The sequence below is a fragment of the Bos mutus genome, chromosome 2 (assembly GCF_027580195.1).
Source record: "Bos mutus isolate GX-2022 chromosome 2, NWIPB_WYAK_1.1, whole genome shotgun sequence".
Lineage (NCBI taxonomy): Eukaryota > Metazoa > Chordata > Mammalia > Artiodactyla > Bovidae > Bos > Bos mutus.
In genome coordinates this window covers 64,914,357-64,928,186 of record NC_091618.1, presented here as the reverse complement: position 1 = coordinate 64,928,186, position 13,830 = coordinate 64,914,357, and the positions used below count along the sequence as shown (strand labels likewise).

At 47.1% G+C, this 13,830-nt stretch overlaps 1 pseudogene; it reads right to left on the bottom strand.

The window, feature by feature from the left end:
- Positions 1–9,221: 9,221 nt before the first annotated feature.
- LOC102273642 (aldo-keto reductase family 1 member B1-like) lies at positions 9,222–10,133 on the bottom strand (annotated as a pseudogene).
- Positions 10,134–13,830: the final 3,697 nt, after the last annotated feature.

The following is a 13,830-nucleotide window of genomic DNA, read 5'->3' as shown; positions in this document are numbered from 1 at the left end:
CACCATCACAGTCTGTCCTCATAAGCCCCCTGGAAGATGTGGAGCCTTGTCATCAAGACTGTGATCGTAGGTATTGTGATCCCCATTTGACAAGTAAGACTGGGGCCTGGAAAAGAGTCAGATGCCAGCACAGCTATCACCAGCTGGAAGAGACCCTGTGAGACTCAGTTTCATCATCTGGACACTGGGACTGACAGCACTGGAGCAGACACCCTGAGCCCACGCCGTCTCAGCACACACAAGCCACCCTCTAAACCACCAACACATGCATTTCTGAGCCCAAGGTGCAGAATGAGCTGACCAGGGGCCAGAAATCTGCACTCTGATTCTTTGCCCAGGAGGCAGGATGAACTCTGCCTCTAGACTCACTGAAGCAGCCTATCCAGTGGTCGGTGGGAGTCGTATGTAAGCACTCCTTTGATGGGGGCAACTCCAAGATGCCTGTTGCTTGCTTCTCCCACCCCCATCCTGCCTCCTGCAGCCCTTCTGGTGTCTCCTGGCCTCACCTCCCCAAAATGAACCCCTGTTCATTCATTTCTGTCTCTGGCTCTGCTTCCTGGCAGTGGAGGGGAACTACATGAGCTCATGCATGTACATCCATAGCTTGCTGTTTTGTGGGTGGTTGTGAGTGTGTGTGTGTGTGTGTGTGTGTGTGTGTGCGCGGCGTGCTAAGTTGCTTCAGTCTTGTCTGACTCTGTTGCAACCCCACAGACTGTAGCCTGCCTGGCTCCTCTGTCCATGGGATTTTCCAGGCAAGAATACTGGAGTGGGTTGTCATGCCCTTCTCCAGGGGATCCTCCTGACCCAGGGATTGAACCCTTTTATATTTATAATACTTCTGGGTTGGGAATTTGCACCTCCTCTGTTCTCTGATCCCCCAAGAGTGTTACAGGTCCCTAGCTTCCACCTGGGGCTCTTTGAGCCCCCAGAACACCTCAGGCTCTCAGCTTCTCTTCTTCTGATGGACAGAAGTGGAACTCCGCAACCTCACCCAGCTGCCTAGACTGTCATTTGGCCCCTGTGCCAAGGTGGGGTTGAGGACTGGAGAAATCTCTGACCCTGGCTTCTTTCTGGTTGGGACTCTATTTGCCTCTCAACCCCGTGCCCCTGCCCTCTGACACCTGGAAAAAACCAGAGATGAGTCCTTCCAAGGCCCCATATCCCTCTTTCCACAGTCTAAAAGCCAGACAGGCTGATGATGCTGGCCACACGGCTGCCTTCCTTCCCTGAACTGCCTGCTTCCCTTTAACATCCCTACTTCCACCCCGGACCTCCAATCACTACCCCACCCCCAGGGAATATCCACAGTCTTGGGTTCCTGCCTCTGCCCTTCCAAGAAAAGATAAGCTTTCACAAATAAATTTGCAATTTCTTAAAGAGGCTGGAGACAGCAGGGTGTGGGCCACAAATGTAGGCTTTCAGGCATTGGCAGCAGGACAAACAGAATGTCATTCAAAGGCAGAAGGGATAGTTTTCTGCCCAAGGTCAGGCCTCTTTGGGGTGGGCAGGTCTGACTCACAGTGGGAAGGCCACACCTGTGCTCTCAAAGGGGCCCAGACCACCCCTCTCCTCCATCCTTTACTCCAAGATTCAAATTCAGGCTAGTCTGACCCCCCCAAAAAAACTGGACTTTCATAAGAGTTAGGCCTCAAAATAGGAATAGGGGCAGGATGAAGAAAAAAAGCAGGCTTCTCTGCCTGTCCCCCTCCCTACTTTAGCCCTGGGGATGAGGGAGAAGCCACAGAGGCAGGGACCTCTCTCTGACTCTCCTGGCTCTTGCTCCATGAACTGGGCTGGAACCTGTCCACTGGGCCCATCAGGGCTCCCCATGCATCCTTCCCTGGCCAGGAGGCCCCTGGCAGCTCTGGTCAGAGAGCCCAGCTGGCCACAGCCAGCCCCCTGCCCACCCTGGGCCCTGCTCAGAGGACAAGCCTGAACTGATTCTGTCAGGAAAGGTTAGACTTGTCTCCCAGGCTGGCTGGATTCGGGGGGACGAGACAAATGCGTTCAGACAGCCCAGATCCAGAGCGCTATCTGTCAAACATGCTGGCCACCTCTCCGGCAGTGCTCTCCCTGGAAAGATCATGCAGGCTCCATCCATCCTGTCTTGAGAAGGCTGGCATCCTGGCCTGAGGCTTAAGAAAGGAGATGGAGGAAGCAGGTGCCTGCAAGCGGAGGGCCCTTGGGGGAGAGGTGCTACATCCAGACCCTTGTGGAGAAACCCAGACAGCACCTTCTGCCCTAGGTGGAGACTGATCAGGCACCTGATTCTGAGATGATTACAGCACAAGCCACAGCCTGGCTTTGGGAGGAGGGCTGAGGACTATGAGAACACACACACCCTGTGCTGTGAGGGCTCTCGCTTGCTTCCTGCAGAGGCTCCCAACCTCCACACTTCCTGCACAGACTAGCTGGTATGGCAGTGGATAGCAGGCACACTAGGTGGAGTAAGCAGGAGTGAAACCCACAAGCCTCTGAGCCCCTCCCCAGGGTGAGCTTGCAGAGGCCATTCCACAAAGCTGAGCCCCTCACCAGCTCTCAGCCTGTCAGCTTCCCTGTGAGTGGTCATTTCTTCACCGCAGTCTTCCCCCACCTTCCCCGGATAAATGCAAGAACCAGAAACTTCACTAAGGTGATGAAATCCTACTAGAAGAATTCCCATGAATTGAGCCATCTTGGGGGTTAGACAAAACGTCTAACCATCACCTATGCATCAGGCAAAGCAGATTTCTTATTAGTTTAGCTGACTAGTCATTGTTCAGTCACCCAGTTGTGTCTGACTCTGCGACCCCATGGGCTGCAGCACACCAGGCTTCCCTGTCCAACAACAACTCCCAGAACTTGCTCAAACTCATGTCCACTGAGTTGGTGATGCCATCCAACCATCTTGTCCTCTGCCATCCACTTCTCCTCCTGCCTTCAATCTTTCCCAGCATCAGGGTCTCTTCCAGTGAGTCAGTTCTTTGCATCAGGTGGCCAAAGGGTTGGAGCTTCAGCTTCAGCATCAGTCCTTCCAATGTATATTCAGGATTGATTTCCTTTAGGATTGACTGGTTGGCTCTCCTTACAGTCCAAGGGACTCTCAAGAGTGTTCTCCAACACCACAGCTCAAAAGCATCAATTCTTTGAGCTCCGCCTTCTTTATGGTCCAACTCTCACATCCATCCACTGGATAAACCATAGCTTTGACTAGATGGACCTTTGTTGGCAAAGTAATGTCTTTCCTTTTTAATATGCTGTCTAGGTTGGTCATAGCTTTGCTTCCAAAGAGCAAGTGTCTTTTAATTTCATGGCTACAGTCACCATCTGCAGTGATTTTGGAGCCCAAGAAGATAAAGTCTGTCACTGTTTCCATTGTTTCCCCATCTATTTACCATGACTAGAAGCTACAAAAATGAACGTGGTAACCACAGGGTCTGAATAACAGATGGATCCTTTTGAACTGAATGTTTCTGCCCCCCTCCCACCCAAAATTCATGTGTTCAAACTCTACCCCACAATGTGATGGTGTGAGGATGTGGGGCCTTGGGAAAGTGGTTGGGGTGAGATAAGGTCACGAGGGTGGAGCCTTAGTGCCCTTATAAGAGTCATGGGAGAGCTTGCTTCCTGTCTCCACTCTGCCGTGTGAGGATACAAGAAGTTAGCCATATGCAACCCAGAAGAACTTTCACCAAACATTGGATACACCAGTTCCATGATCTTGGACTTTCCAGCCTCTAGAAATGTAAAAAATACCTTCTGTTGTTTATAACCACTCAGTTAATGGTATTTTGTTATTGCAGCCCAAGCTAAGGTAACAGATTAGAGAGTGAATATTATTATTAGAATCACTCCTATCCATGATTCCTGGCCTGGTCTGGCCTCTGATTAGATATGTGACTTTGGGCAGGTGCCAGAGCCTATCTGAGACTCATCAATATTCTATTTATCCCCATTGCCCATAAGATGATTTGAGAGCAGCTGTAGCCAACTTTCCTAACACCGCTCTTTTAATGGCCACCTGCTCTGTGCCTGACACTTTTCTGCATTCTTGGAATACAGTGAACAAAGCAAGCAACAATTCCTACCCTCAGAGGGTTCATATTGGGGTGGGAGGGTGTGCCCCAAACTACCCCTTCCTCTTTATAAGTCATTCACAAAGACCAAAACTCCTCCAAACTTACTGAAGGCCACCTCTTAGTGTGACAAGCCTCCATGTCCTGCATGGAGTAGGCCTGCCCTCTGCTGACTCATGAAAGAGCCAGAGCAACAGGAAGGGGCACAAGATGGGTGCAGATGGCTGGCCCACCACCAGGTCAGTGGCAGGGCACACCAGTTAGACCACTTAATTCAGTGTTCAGGGCCCACACCTGCCCATCAGCCTGTAGGTACTAGAGAGCCTTGGGGCTTTCTTTGAGTTCTTTTGAAAAGTGCTTTCTTCAGATATACAATCTCCAAAGTTGACCCTGCCAGGGACTCTGAGCCAGGAAAGATTTTACTTCTATTGTTTCCCTTGATGATCACTTTGATATCAGCAGCCCCCCACCATGAGGCCTTAGTGCTGCTTCCCCCGTGAAAACTGGCCAAAGAGTACACTCAGGTCCTTCTCCTAAACCCTGCTCCCATAACACAGGACAGTTATGCTAGGAGCTTCCAGCAAGAACTGGGAAAGAACTGGAAGACAATAAAGGGAGGTTAAGGAGCCCAGAGCCCTGATGGTCCTGCTACAGAAACATGGCTCTCTTCCTGCTAACTTTTTTTTTTTTTAACAGTTACTACAAAATATTAGCTATATTCCCAATGTTGTACATTATATCCTTGTAGCCTATCTTACACCCAACAGCTTATATCTCTTAATTCCTCATCCCTATATCACCACCCCACTACCCGCTAGTAACCACTAATTTGTTCTTTGTATCTGTGAGTCTGCTTCTTTTTTGTTACATTCACCAATTTATATTTTTTTTAGATTCCACATGTAAGTGATACCATATAGCTTTTGTCTTTATCTGTCTGACATTTCACTTAGCATGCTATGTTATGCTATGCTAAGTCACTTCAGTCGAGTCTGACTCCGTGCAACCCCGTAGACGGCAGCCCACCAAGCTCCCCTGTCCCTGGGATTCTCCAGGCAAGAACACTGAAGTGGGTTGCCATTTCCTTCTCCAATGCATGAAAGTGAAAAGTGAAAGGGAAGTCGCTCAGTCGTGTCCGACTCTTAGCGACCCCATGGATTGCAGCCTAACAGGCTCCTCTGTCCATGGGATTTTCCAAGCAAGAGTACTGGAGTGGAGTGCCATTGCCTTCTCCATCACTTAGCATAATGCCCTTCAAATCCATCCATGTTGCTGCAAATGGCAATATTTCGTTCTTTTTTATGGCTGAGTAATATTCCATTGTATACGTGTACCACATTTTCTTTATCATCTCTTGATGGACACTTAGGTTGACTTCCATATCTTTCCTGCCAACTTCTTGGCCATTGCCATGGCCCTGCCTCCTGGGAAATGGCTGAGCCACCACACCAAGACTATCAGACTCTCCTCAAGTCCAGATTCAAGATAAGAAAGCCAGCCCCTCTCTCACTCTGCCTAATCAAGCCCAACTTCACATATATGGCTCACTGGTGGGGACCCTGTGGGAGTAACTCCCTTACAGAAGCCCCAGCCTCTAGGAACAGGTTGATGGCCTCCCTGCTGGACCACAGCAGGGATACAGCAGCTTAGTGCAACACAACAACCCCACACCCGATCAGGAGGAACCCACGCAGCAGCCGCAGGAGCCAGGGCTGTGGGGGTGTGGCAAGGGGACTGTCTCCCTGCAGTGGAGGAGGGGCAGCAGAGAAGGTGAGCAAGATTAATCAAATGGTTCAAAGTCAGCCACAGACTGGAATAGAAGACTGGCCCAAAATGCTCCACTGAGTCCCCCACCTACATTGCCCAGAGAGTTCTGCTCTCCCTAAGCCCCCAAAGGGTGCTTTAATAGCTGTTTCCCTATGAAGCCAAATGTGTATGCAGTGTTTCCTAATAAAATGCAAAGGCTGTCTGAGGCACTCCAGCCCCTCTTTTGGCTCTGAGGTGTAATTAATACATAAATTAAGCTCCTACAGCCTTACAAATGCCCAGGAAAAAAAAAAAAGAAAAATATAATTAGCTTGCCTGTATGACTCAATCTGTCAGCTCTGAGCTAACGCCACATAACAGATCCTGAGGGCTTCGATCCAGTGCTGCTCTTGCCCTGCTCTGGGGAGGTGGGGTTTTTATGGTACCTGTAGGGAGCCAGGGGCTCTGGGCATGGGCATCCCAGCCAGCAGAGGGCTATGAGTGCAGGCACTGCAGGCTGGGGGCCAGGGCAACCAGGTAGCATCCAGGGACCTGCAGAGGTGGCCCCAGGAGATGGCGAGTGGTGGAGAAGGCAGCCCCAGGGACCAGTCTATGCATTGTCCAACTGTGTCCTTCTCTGGGCAGAACTTGCAGCAGGGGTGAGGGGAACAGAGAATTCTACTGAATCTAAGATTCATCTGTCTCTTCTACTCTGTCATCTCTGTCCCATACCATCTACAAGAGAAAGACTGGAAAGGGAAACAGAAGCTGGAGAGGAGAAAGGAGCCATGACTGTAATAGAGTTGATAACCACACACATGATTGTGTGGCATCGAGGGCTTTCTCATAAAGGGTGTCACTGGATAGTCAGCACTCTGGGAAAAGGACAAACAAATAGGTTTTTTTCCTTCCACACATTATTTATATTACAAAATCAATATGTGTTTGTTTAAAAAGTATTTCAATAAGAGGATGAAGTAAAAAGTACCCCTAAACATTTCTCCCCCGACTCTCAATCCCCGGGGGATTATATCATTAATAATTTATCCTGTTATTGTGTATTCTTTCTCAGTGCATTAATATTTGGAGCAATAATTACTAAAAGGGAGATGTTGCCTTGCATGTGGTTTGGCAACTTATGGGCTATTCACAGCTGTGCTTGTGCTCAGTCGCTGAGTCGTGTCTGACTCTTTGCAGCCCCATGGACTGCAGACTGCCAGGCTTCTCTGCCCATGGAATTTTCTGGACACAAATACTGGAGTGGGTTGCCATTTCCTCCTCTAGGGGATCTCCCCAACCCAAGGATCAAATCCTCATCTCTTGCATCTCCTGCATTGGCAGGTGAATTCTTTGCCACTAGTGCCATCTGGAAAGCCCTAATTCACAATCACCTGCACCATATTGTGTACACACAGCTCCATCTTACGGTTTTTAGTGAATGCACAGCTGCCAGCATATGAAACAATTTATATATTTTTTATTTATGTTTACCACTTCATTTATGTAGTCTTCTATTAATGGGTTTTTGGCTTATTTCTAAAAGTAAACTTTTTGACTTATAGAAATAATGCTGTGGAGATATTTGGGGATGGTATTATTTTTCTTGAATATTATTTTTCATAAACGCATTTTTTGTTTAAGGCAAAGAAAAGTCTAGCTGAAAGGATTACAGTTCCAAGCAATAAAGGCCCAGCTATTAGAGGCACTGTTCTGATTTTGTAAATTCAATTTCAGTTCAGTTCAGTCACTCAGTCATGTCCGACTTTTTGTGACCCCATGGACCGCAGCATGCCAGGCCACCCTGTCCATCACCAACTCCCGGAGTTTACTCAAACTCATGTCCATTGAGTTGGTGATGCCATCCAACCATCTCGTCCTCTGTCATCCCCTTCTCCTCCTGCCTTCAATCTTTCCCAGCATCAGGGTCTTTTCAAATGAATCATCTCTTCACATCAGGTGGCCAAAAATTGAAGTTTCAGCTTCAACATCAACATCAGTCCTTCCAATGAACACTTAGGACTGATCTCCTTTAGGATTGACTGGTTGGATCTCCTTGCAGTTCAAGGGATTCTCAAGAGTCTTCTCCAACACCACAGTTCAAAAGCATCAATTCTTCAGCACTCAGCTTTTTTTACAGTCCAACTCTCATATCCATACATGACTACTGGAAAAACCACAGCCTTGACGAGGCGGACCTTTGTTGGCAAAGTAATGTCTCTGCTTTTTAATGTTCTGTCTAGGTTGGTCATAACTTTCCTTCCAAGGAGTAAGCGTCTTTTAATTTCATGGCTGCAGTCACCATCTGCAGTGATTTTAGAGCTCCCAAAAATAAAGTCAGCCACTGTTTCCACTGTTTCTCCATCTACTTGCCATGAAGTGATGGGACCGAATGCCATGATCTTAGCTTTCTGAATGTTGAGCTTTAAGCCAACTTTTTCACTCTCCTCTTTCACTTTCATCAAGAGGCTCTTTAGTTCTTTTTCTCTTTCTGCCATAAGGGTGGTGTCATCTGCATATCTGAGGTTATTGATATTTCTCCTGGTAATCTTGATTCCAACTTGTGCTTCATCCATCCCAAAATTCCTCATGATGTATTCTGCATGTAAGTTAAATAAGCAGGGTGACAATATACAGCCTTGATGTACTCCTTTTCCTATTTGGAACCAGTCTGTTGTTCCATGTCCAGTTCTAACTGTAGTGTCTTGACCTGCATACAAATTTCTCAGGAGGCAGGTCAGGTGGTCTGGTATTCCCAGCTCTTTCAGAATTTTCCACAATTTATTGTGATCCACACAGTCAAAGGCTTTGGCATAGTCAATCAAGCAGAAATAGATGTTTTTCTGGAACTCTCTTGCTTTTTCCATGATCCAGTAGATGTTGGCAGTTTGATCTCTGGTTCCTCTGCCTTTTCTAAAACCAGCTTGAACATCTGGAAGTTCACGGTTCACGAATTGCTGAAGCCTGGCTTGGAGAATTTTGAGAATTACTTTGTTAGCATGTGATATGAGTGCAATTATGCGGTAGTTTGAGCATTCTTCAGCATTGCCTTTCTTTGGGATTGGAATGAAAACTGACCTTTTCCAGTCCTGTGGCCACTGCTGAGTTTTCCAAATTTGCTGGCATATTGAGTGCAACACTTTCACAGCACACGCAACCCAAATACTCTTTTCTAAATTAGCATTTGGGTTATGTGTTCCCCAACTGGACAAGAAGGGCAAAGGAAAACTATACAGACTTCTAATCTACTGATTCTGCTCTTTGGACCCAACACCAAGCTGGCTGAGCCCTTGCTGGTTTGTCTGGAAGTCGCTGACCCACCACTGAGGGACATGGGCCAAATTACACTACACACAAGAAGAGTGAGGTGGGAGACAGCAGGTCACCTGGGCAAGGGCAGGCACCCACAACTTCAAAACTCCTTCAAAACTCCTCGTGAAAGGGATAATCCCTGTGGGAGGCACAGCTCACCAAGGCACAGGCCCTCCAGTCCCTGTTGTAGCTGAGCAAGGTGGTCATATCCTCCTTGTTCTGTTCAAAGTCAAAGATCTGGAAGTTCTCAGCAATGCATTCAAGTGTCACCAACTTGGGGATCACGATCAAGTTCCTCTGCATGGGGAATCAGATTAGCACCTGGGCAGTGGCTTTGATCCTGGGATCCTCCAGTATGGAAGGGTCTTCGGGCTTGGCCCAAGGGCCTGTTGGGAGAGCCTAGGGGACTGTAGGCAGTCACTGCAATGCCTTTGGAGTTGCAATACTGCATTAACTTCTCCTGAGTGAGGTATGGGTGGCACTTGATCTGGTTAACCACCGGCTTGTATTTTAAGCCAGGTTTGTTTAAGATCTTCTCCACTTGGAGATGGTTAAAGTTGGAGACTCCAATAGCTTTCACCAGCCCTTCATCCACCAGCTCTTCCATGGCTGTCCAGGTATCCATGAAATCTTTCTCACTGGGAATCACATTGCAGTCCTCATCCAATGGGAAGAGTCTTTCCCAGTCTTGAAGCCCGTGGGCCAGTGGATGAGGTAGAGGTCCAGGTAGTCCAGCTTTAGCTTCTGGCAGGCACCTTTCACCAGGTCCTTGTGAAATATGCACCACAGCTTGCTGACAATGAAAAAGTCCTCACACTTCATGACCTTCTCCTGGAGCTTTGCCTGGAGGGCCAACCCCATCTTGTTCTCGTTCTGGTACATGTGGGCACAGTCAATGTGATGGTACCTAAGGTCAGTCACCACCTTCATAGCCTCCGTCACTTTGCCTGGAAGGGACTTCCAGGTGCCCAGCCCAAAGATGGACATCTTTGTGCCAGTGTAGAGCACAATGTGGTTGGCCATGACTGCTGAGATCCACTGACTGGGATCAGAGGACCATCGTACATATTTTTTTTAATAATTTTATTTATTTTGCTATTGTTGTTTAGGTGCTCGGTCATGTCTGATTCTTTGCGACCCCGTGGACTGCAGCACATCAGGCTTCCATGTCTTTCACCATCTCCAGAGCTTTCTCAAACTCATGTCCGCTGAATTGGTGATGCCATCCAATCATCTTGTCTTCTGTCATCTCTTCTCCTCCTGCCTTCAATCTTTCCTAGCATCAGGATCTTTTCTAATGAGTCAGTTCTTCGAATCAGGTGGCCAAAGTACTGGCACTTCAGCTTCAAGATCAGTCCTTTAGGGTTGATTTCCTTTAGGATTGACTAGTTTGATCTCCTTGCTCATTTTGGCTGCTCTGGATCTTGGAAGCTGTGCAGGCTTTTCTCTAGTTGCAGTGAGTGGGGGCTACTCTCCATTTGCAGCGCACAGGCTTCTCCCTGTGGTGGCTTCTCTCGTTGCAGAGCACAGGCTCTAGAATGCAGGCCCAATAGTTGTGGTGCAGGGGCTTAGCTGCTCTGTAGCATGTGGGATCTTCCTGCGACAGGGATCAAACCCATGTTCCAGCACTGGCAGTGGATTCTTTACTACTGAGCTACCAGGGAAGCCCCTTTCTTACATTTTTTTAAAGACTTTAATTTTTAGAGCAGTTTTAGGTTCCCAGTAAAATTGAGAGAAAGGTACAGAGGTTTCTCAAGTGCCCCTGCCCCACATGTACACAGCTTCCCCAATTAGCAACATCCTCCACCAGAGTTGTGTGCTTCTTACCAATGATGAACCTACACTGACACATCATTATCATCCAAAGTCCATGGTTTACATGAAGATGTAGTCTTGGTATTGCACATCTTATGGGTTTGGACAAACAGATAATGCCTGTTACCACCATCAGAGTAAAGACAGAATATTTTCACTGCCCTAGAATTTCTCTGTGCTCAGCCTCTGTTTTTCTTATGTTTAAAGATAGAAATAAAACAAGAGCTAGGAAGATCAAGTGACTTTCCTGGGGGTTACACAACCAGAAAGTGACAAATCCTACCTTGAATTCATCTCTTCTGACCCATACCCAGTTTTTTTTTTTTTTTTTTTTTTCATCGAGCCATGTGGATAGGGGAGCAGGAGACAGGACAGGCAGGAAGAAGAGAGAGGGCTGTTGGGGAGGGGGAAAGGGGTGGAAATTTCCAGAAAAGAGGCAAGGAAAATCAAGAGGGGCTGAGGATGAAGTAATAAAAGGGGCCGCAAATAATTATCCTAAAAAATGGTTGAAAATATTTAAAAAGCAACATTTGTTAAAGCAGTTCCTTGCAATCTTTTATATAATTACGAAACATTGGAGCCATCATAGTGTTGTTATCCAGGGAGATTTAGTCCATGATTGAAGACCCGCTGGAGGGAGCCCTGTACAAGATCACAATGGTCATCCCCAAAATGACAGAGCAGCATGGTGAAGGGCTGGGGTGAGGTCTGCTCTGGGGCTTCCCAGGTGGCACTAGTGGTAAAGAACCTGCTTGCCAATGCAGGAGACGATGATAGGCACAGATTCAATCCCAGAGTTGGGAAGATCCCCTGGAGGAGGGCAGAGCAACTCATTCCAGTATTCCTGCCTGGAGAATCCCATGGACAAAGGAGCCCGGCAGGCTACAGTCCATGGGGTTGCAAAGAGTCAGACACAACTGAAGTGACTTAGCACACATGCACATGGTTGGCTTGGGGCTGGGGGGTAAACAGAATACAAAATTGTATGTAATGAATTAAAAGTCTTTAAAGATGTACATGTGAACAAGAGCAGATAAGATGGGGGAAATGAAAGAAGTTGTTTTTACAGTGATGATCTTGGATAGGTATGGTCCTTGCTCCACCAGTTTCTTTTCCTGCTGTGATAAGGCATCTTTGCATACCCTCAGCCCTGTGAGGTCTGGTCCAGGAACTGTAACCATCTCCCCCAGCCCAGAATCATCTCTCTGCAGTGTTTTCAGAGCCCAGACCAAGGATGGGGATGAGGGGCAGGGAAAAGCCTCCCATCTCTGAGGTCATCTTTGTCATGGGGGAAGCAAACATCTGACCTAGCTGGGCTGTCAAAGAACAGATCTGGGTAGCTAGGAGATGTCCTCCATTAATGGACCACCTCCCTCCCAACTCCCAGGTGATGACAGCTCCCTTCGCTGAGAGAGGAACAAGGAAATCCAGTGACTGGAGGATAAATCCTGAAATGATGGGGGCAGGCTAACCCCAGGCCAATTGTCCTGGAAAGGAAAGGTGACAGGAGAGCAGGGCAAGATTCTTCTAGAAGTATCCTGATATTTGCATGTCCTTATAGCACGTGTACTATTGTTCACTTAATGTTTATATCAACTCCCTTTTAAAGATGTTTTGGTTAACCATAATGAGGTACCATCTCATGCCAGTCAGAATGGCTGCTATCAAAAAGTTTACAAACAATAAATGCTGGAGAGGGTGTAGAGAAAAGGGAATCCTCTTTCACTTTTGGTGGGAATGCAAACTAGTACAGCCACTATGGAGAACAGTGTGGAGATTCCTTAAAAAACTGGAAATAGAACTGCCATACAACCCAGCAATCCCACTGCTGGGCATACACACCGAGGAAACCAGTATTGAAAGAGACACATATACCCTAATGTTCATCACAGCACTGTTTATAATAGCCAGAACATGGAAGGAACCTAGATGTCCATTAGCAGACGAATGGATAAGAAAGCTGTGGTACATGTACACAATGGAGTATTACTCAGCCGTTAAAAAGAATGCATTTGAATCAGTTCTAAAGAGGTGGATGAAACTGGAGCCTATTATACACAGTGATGTAAGTCAGAAAGAAAAACACCAATACAGTATACTAACGCATACATATAGAATTTAGAAAGATGGTAACAATGACCTTATATGAGAGACAGCAAAAGAGACACAGGTGTATAGAACAGTCTTTTGGACTCTGTGGGAGAAGGTGAGGGTGGGATGATTTTAGAGAATAGCATTGAAACATGTATATTATCATATGTGAAACAGATTCCAGTCCAGGTTCAATGCATGAGACAGGGTGCTCAGGACTGGTGCACTGGGATGACCCTGAGGGATGGGATGGGGAGGGAGGTGGGAGGGCATTCAGGACGGGAACACATGTACAACCATGGCTGATTCATGTCAGTGCATGGCAAAAACAACTACACTATTGTAAAGTAATTGGCTTCCAATTAAAAAAATAAATAAAAAATAAATAAAAATGTTTTGGTTGTACTGGGTATTCATTGCTATGCACAGACTTTCTCTAGTTGCAATAAGTGAGGGCTCCTCTCTTGATGCAGTGCACAGACTTCTCATTGTGGTGGCTTCTCTTCTTGCAGAGCACAGGCTCTAGGGCACATGGGCTTTTGTAGTTGTGGCACATGGGGTCTAGAGCATGGGCTCAGTAGTTGAGGCACATAGGCTTAGTTGCCCCACAACATGAGAAATCTTCCCAGACCAGGGAAGATTCTTAACCACTGGATGACCAGGGAAGTCCTCAACTACCTTTTAATTAAATACTTTCATCTGTTCAAAAATACCTACCTTAAATGGAAAACCGTAAAACTATTAGTAATAAATGAAAAAAAAAATTCTCCCATAATCTTCTCACTTAGCTCCAGTGGCTTGGGCACCATGCTTT